Genomic DNA, 6,000 nt, shown 5'->3' with positions numbered 1-6,000 from the left:
GCCTTCTCTCCCCCTTAAAATATTTGAGGGGGAGCCCCTCCCCAAATTGTTGGACACTGCTATTCAAATGATGGGTATGCACTGCATCGTGTGATCAGTTATGTGGGGTGGGTTCAAGCCCCCACAGTTGATTTTTGAGTGTCATGAAATGGCTATTGAAATTATGTTTTATTGTATTCTTGCTGCCAAGGGTGGGAGGGAGCCATTTGTGATGTTCTGCCTGAGGTACCAAAATAACATGGCAGCCTTGGATATTATGGCCCATTTGCTGTTCCACATCAGGCACAGAACATCTTGGGCCAACCCTGTCTTTCAGGAAGCCCCATTTCCTGGCTTGTCTCTGCTGCTGCCTGAGTCCCTAGCAAGGGCACTCCTTGACCTGGACTAAATGATCAGAATGCTGCTCACACCGTAGCCTGCCCTCTGGCAATGAGAAGCAGTTTGCCTAGCACATTTGTGTTCCTGAAGGGCTTATTCCCTGATTATGGAGGCATAGCCTGGAGATGCAGTAAGAGAGGTATGTCCTAAACAACTTTGTTAAGACTATGGAGCAAAGTTAGACAAAGGCAATGGAGGGTCAGTTCCCCCTCCCTCACAAACACACTCATTATTTTCTGTGAAAACAATTGACCTACCCAACATTGCTATATATGTGATTGAAGCAAGCACTATGTTTACACACAGTAAACCTTGAGTTTGGCTCCTAAACGTATGCCATATACCAGGTCAGACTTATCAAGAGAGAGTGGAATGGCACAACTAGAAATTCCAGCATGCACTAAGAGCAGGATACTAGCTCAGTATTGTCTACACAAACTCACAGTGCCTCTCCAGGGTTCCAGACAAGAGAAATTCAATTCAGTTAACATTTAAAGGTGAATCTATCTAATTAGCACTTTCAAAAACAATACGCAAACCTAAACACAGCCATCCTTCAAAATTCATACTTCTCCGAATTTCGCAGTGCTGGTCTTCAGCCAAGTGTACAAATGTGCACATACTAGGGTAAAGTGTGCATAAAAATGCATATATTGGTGGAAGTACAAAAACTGCATTATATTAGGGAACATTGCTAGTAGGCATAATTGCATGCAAGCTTGTATATATTAGGAGAAATTTGCACTAACATGCAAATTTTCACAAGCACCTCTTTTTAATAAAAAAAATCACACTGGTATGAAAAGGTAGAGAACTGAACTTAAGTTTGGAAACACAAGGAACTGAGAGGAACTGAAATACACTGTTTCGACCACCCATAACTCTCTCCCAGCCCTACCCAGAGATGCCAGGTAAAGACTGAACCTCCATACAGATCCTTTGTTACTGGGCTCTAAGCAGGGATTGTGAAGACCATGCACCATGTGACATTCACAATACAAGGTCTCATTCCACTTAGCAAGGGGCTGCCAAGGGTACTCTTCCACTGGTACATATGGCGACTTCCATTTTTATCAAAAAAAACCTTGCATTAACTTCAAGCTAGACAAACAGTGTCATATGTAGCCTGGAAAGGGAATCTTTTGGCTGTTTGTCTTCTGATCACATTTCTGTTTTCAGGAGCCTCAAAGACAATTGCTTCCTTGCAAACACAAGACAGATTAAATAAACCACATTTCGGTCCTCTTTGCCATCTGCCCTCTGCTTACTTTATTTTAAGCCGCATGACTAAGCTTGACTATCTGACATGATGTGAAGGTGGGTTCGGCTGATTTTCCGCTCGGCTCCGTGAGGCTTGTAATGAACCTCAAGACGGAGAAACGAACAGCAAAGTGGAAGGAAACCAGAGTCAGAAAATCAGTAACTGTATAATAAATTGCTTGCCGTGCCAAAGAGCAGGATTTAGACACCGAGAGAACAAAACCTCCTCAAAGAAAGTTTCATGAATTAAGTAAAAGGCATCCACATTACGTCGTTTTCGATGCCTGCTGAAAACTACCCAGACATATAATTTAGTTCTGTATGTTAGTTTTAATGTTTTTGTTGATCTTACCTGTGTTTCATTGATAGTTATTTTATGTATATTGGGGGGGGTGTTTTGTTTTTAAATGCTTTGCTGATGTTATCTTGTTTTATTGATAAATTATTTTATGATGTGCAGCACTGATTAAGCCGCCTATGTTCTTTTCTAAATTAAGTAAGTTAAATAAGGAAAAGTATGGTGGGGATGGCATGGTAGATGATTTGCAACAACCACCCACAATAGGAATATAACTAAGATTGAGCCGAAATGGCCCTCAAAATGGTTTCAGGCAAGGGACACTCCCAGCCTTTCTTGGAGTTGCTGTGGATTGAATCTGTAGTGCTTTATCACTGAGCTATGGCCTTTCCTCATTTAGTAAACATGTATAAGAAGATATATATATATGGAATTGAACTGTTAGGCTACAACACACTAGGAAGTAAGAATGTGTATGTCCCAGTCCACTTTGGGGCCTGATCCAGTGCTTTGAAGCAGCCCCAATGTCATCATGATCCACGTACAATCCAATTCAGGGGCCTTGCAGAGTATTTATTCGGGAATTAAAATTCCAATTAAACATGTGGTCACGGATGGGGTTAAGCCCTGGTTAACCATTCATTCAGGAAAGGGAAAGAAGATGTATGCAGACTGTCTCTACACGTCTTTCTCCCTGCCTTTTGGCAGCCCTGAGTAACTCCAGGTGGACCCAATCCAAGGTGGAACTGCCTCAACCCATTCTGGCTAAACCCCAGGCTGACCTGAATATGACCCAGCCTGATCACAGCCCTACTTGGGAGTAAGCCCGACTGAACACAGCAAGAATTTGTCCTGAATCAGCATGCACAGGATTCCACAGTCAGCGCCCCTCACAGCATTCATTCATTCATATCTGAGGTAGTTACGGGTTGACTCATGCTGTCCTTACATGTCCATAGGGGGAAGTGGTATTTAGAATAAATGCTAGAAGGACAAACTAGAGATAGTAGGTATTATGGATTAATTGATTCCCAAGTGGAAAGGTACAGTCCTCTCTATACATAGTATAAGGGATTCAGATGGGCTTTCTGAGTCTGAGTCATTGTGAGTATAGAATGAGTGGGCCAGATAAGCGATTATTCTGTAAGTAAATAATTATTTATTTCAAAGTTGGGAAAGTAAAATAAAACAGTCTGAAAAGGGGTGTGCAGGACAGGTTGTGCATGATCTGTCTCCAGTACCTTGCCGTCCACACCTGACACCTTTCACATTGCTGGGTAGCCAGGTGAAACCAGCATGGTAATTCATTCTTGTTGTCCTGTATGTCTGGCAATCAAAGGTACGCAGCTTCTGACCATGAATGTTGCATTCAAAAAAGAGCTAACAGCTACTGATAGATCCCCCTCCCATGACTGGTTTTGCCTAATCCTTTTAAAAAAAAAACTAGCTAGTGACTGTTACCATACCCTGTGGCAATCATGTCTGTAAGTAATTATGTGCTGCTTGAAGAAATATTTGAATTTGTCCCAAACCTACTACCAGCCAATTTAATTTCCTTTATATGACAGGGACATTTTACTGCTATGATAGAGGACATGCCAAATGGGTAAACCAGTTTCAGAAAGTTAGTGGCATTCCTCCGGCAAAAAAATCTGCAAAATATTCTTTAAAACATACCTTCCCCTAAAATCCAGGCAGTACATTCTACTATGGCACATCACATCACTTTAGAATTTGTTTTAGGACTTTAGTTTTAGAACGTTTTAGAATTTGAGGGCTGAGGTGGCGTAAACCATGGCTTCCCCTAAATAAACACACACACTTGAGACACAACAATTACCAGGATTCACAGGGAGAAGCCGTGACTCATCAAAGCAGTATGATACTACTTTAAATGTATCATGCAGAGAGGACCTAAGTTTTGAGGTGTTTAACCTCATGTTTTTAATTACTTGTGTATTATTTTAAATTGTGCTTATTTTATGTGACCATTCACAGGGGTAGGCTATTTGCATAAGCACTATATTCACACGGAATTTGTAAGTACGGTATATACTTAAGCAGATCTTAGGTGTGTCCCTAAGAAAGAAGAATGCGTAAAAGAACATTCCATATTCAGGCTGAATACATACAAACATACATAATGTGCATGCATTTCAAGCATAGTTAAAGCTCATTTCTCCCTCCAAGAATCCTTGGAACTTCACTTTGTTAATGGTACCAAGAGTTGTAGCTTTGTAAAAAGTAAACTACAGTTTTTAGGATTGTCAGGGAGGCTTTAAGTGTGCTTGCAATGTATACTGTGCCTGCAGCCACAGTAGAGATGTGTGTACCTTAACTAAATGGTCCCCAATGAGCTCAATAAATATCCCTTTCTTTTCTGTGCCTTCTGTTGCTCTCTTTCGCCTGGCGAGCAGACTGTGGCTCCACGTCAAATGTGAACTCTGCAAGCAATCACTTTGGTCCAATCACTTTGGTCCTTCATGTCTTCTTTATTTTTATTAGCTTTTAACCCCATCAGATTTGTTTATATCTCGTAAGGTATGCCGGGGCGAAGAGAGCTGCTGCTCCCCACTTGCGTTGACTCTGTGAGGTCTGACGTTTAACACCCCCCTGAACTAAGGTAGATAAGAGCAATCTTGAGCCTGTCTCAGTGTCATACATGCAACCTAAAATAACAAATTCCAGGTGGAGAAAACACAGAGTTTCTGCTTTTTGTTTGAAGTGGTGAAGAAGTGCAGGTCAGAGCCATAAACAAAGAAGGGAGGAAGCAGGAGACCGTGGCTGTCAGGCATTCAAAAGTTTACACAGTTCAGATAAGCTTGACTCATTTGAAATGTTTGAGCTGGGGTTCAGCACCACCTCGGAACCAGATGGACTTGGGCTGTGTACAAATTACCAGCTTAAAACACCACTAGGTCAGTCTTTTTCTCAGTTCAGATTGAAGCCAGCTTGGGGAGTGGGATACAGTATTTGCTTTTTTAAAAAAGGCAGGATAGATATGGATTGTGACAACCATTGTGTGTACCCCATTTCCCAAGCCAGCAGTGGGAAGAGCACACTGGATGCGGAGGGAATGGGAGTGTGTACATAGCCTCATAACACCCAAGTCCATCTTTATTCTGAAGCATTCCACTCATTTCTTGAGAGAGAAAATGGACAGAAATGAAACAGAGCTCCTGAGATGAACAGCTAAGACGGCCTTGGACTCTCTTGGGTTACAGCTGCTAATGTATTCTGAAGCAAAAGAAATAATTTTGAAATCTGAAATAATGGCTTTTATGTTTCACTTCTTTCCTTTTCTTTCTTTTCATAGAACAAGCATAGCAATAATGGAGGTTTAACAACTGATTACACACTAAGGCCCAATCTGCACTTACATTTAAAGCAGTATCATAACACCTTAAACAGTCCTGGCTTCCCCTAAAGAATCCTGAGGACGTTAGAAATTGTCACGCTCAGTGTGGCAAGTAAATGGGCAAAGCTGTCCTCATTCATCCAGTTCTACATCCTTGACAGGTGTATTCAGCAGCTTTACCTGTCTGTTTCTTCTTCATTCCATCCTTGTGGGAGCCTTCCTAAGTAAGCACAGTATGTCCACATCTGTACCATACGTTTAAAACGCTCTTACACCACTTTAAGAGCCATGACTTCCGTCAAAGAATCCTGGGAACTGTAGTTTGTTAAAGGTTCTGAGAGTTGTTAGGAGACCCCTTATTCCACGGAAACGCTTCTCAGAGTGGTTTAACAATCAATCCCTCTTACCAGAGAACTCAGAGAATTGTAGCTCTATGAAGAGAGCCGAGGTCTCTTAACAACCCTTAACAAGCTGCACTTCCCAGAATTTTTTTGAGAAAACATGAACCAGTCAGTGTAGAATGCTACAGCTAGACAACTGATGGGAGCCGATGATTGACAGCATGTGACACCCCTGCTCAAACCTCTGCACTGGCTATCTATATGCTACCAAGCCAACAATCTTTTTTAATAGATAAAGTTTTGAACAACTCGAGTCTAGAATACCTTAAGGGCCACCTGAGCTCTTATTTCCCAGTTCTGCCCCT

Source organism: Podarcis liolepis, assembly GCF_965112155.1.
Source record: "Podarcis liolepis genome assembly, chromosome: 8".
Classification (NCBI taxonomy): domain Eukaryota; kingdom Metazoa; phylum Chordata; class Lepidosauria; order Squamata; family Lacertidae; genus Podarcis; species Podarcis liolepis.
Note: the sequence above shows the minus strand (reverse complement) of the source record.